Source organism: Rhinopithecus bieti, unplaced genomic scaffold (genome assembly GCF_001698545.2).
Source record: "Rhinopithecus bieti isolate Rb0 unplaced genomic scaffold, ASM169854v2 scaffold_22442, whole genome shotgun sequence".
Classification (NCBI taxonomy): Eukaryota; Metazoa; Chordata; class Mammalia; order Primates; family Cercopithecidae; genus Rhinopithecus; species Rhinopithecus bieti.
The window spans coordinates 251687-252872 of record NW_016810717.1 but is presented as its reverse complement, the minus strand read 5'-3'; positions in this window follow the sequence as shown (position 1 = coordinate 252872).

Here is a 1186-nt window from a genome sequence, read left to right as displayed (position 1 = left end):
CGCCCCCCGCCATCTAGAAGGAGACCAACCTCAAATCACCTCTTCTGCAGAGAAAGTTAGCAGAGATTGGAGGGTAGAGAGTTGACAGCAGAAAAAAGGAATGGGACCAAGCAATAGGGCTGGAGACTAAAGCCCCTGAGGGGAGTGTCGTGAAAAGACCCCCTGGTGGCAGGAGGGCAAAGGACTTTTACAAACTGTGATGCTGAAATGCAAATCCTCTTCATTGCCCCAACTCTTCAGTAAAAGTAGATACACAGTTTTGTATCAATTGTTGCCTTGGGAGTGAGAGACTGAGGATGGGACTCAATGTGGTATAACTAGTGAAGAAAAAGCACAGCAAGATAATTCATACACTGAAGTGTCAGTGGACGTCAGGTGAAATAGGGCAATAAAAACTTGCTTCAACCCCACCCCCCACCCTCAATCTTTATGGCATTGTCCCCCTGGGACTTCTCACTCTATGTGGGATATGGTTCAAGTCAATTTTTGAATCTCAAAGGGTAACCACAAATGACATTTGGGTTATATAATACATGGTATCACAAATAGAGGGCTTCTTTAGCATTTACCCTGTAATTTACCTAACTGGTCCAATTTTGGTAGAGATTTAAATCCCTTCCAATGTTTTGCTCACCATAGGAAACCTATAGCATATTTCACTCCATCATATTCATTCAGCGTGATCTGTACAAATGCCTAAAGAGAACCCTGCTCTTGGTTCAGTTCATAGTAGGAGCTGATGCTTATTGAAGACTTAACCTTCCAGGCATCATGCTAAGACTTTACAAGCATTAGCTCATTTGAGCTTTGCAGCAAGCCTTCATCATCGACATAATAATATTAATACCCATGTCTGTGAATTACAGATGAAGAAATAGTCACAAGAGATTAAATAACTTGCCCAGGATCTCACAACTAATACATAGCAGAGTTGAGATTTGAAATTAAGTCTGTCATGGTTTTAAAGCCACATTCTTTCTACTATGCTACATCATGGTTCATCCTTTGAAGTCATAAAGAGACAAATGAGTGAGGAAGAAACCAAGCCACACAACACGGGCAACCAGGGTGTTGAAGCATGTTCAGGAAAGAGGGAGAGTCGCTAAGAGGCAAGGTCCAGCAGTACCCAAGGGTTTTCTGTGAGTGACTCAGAAGGCGTAACTCAATGCTGGCTGCATGCAGAGCC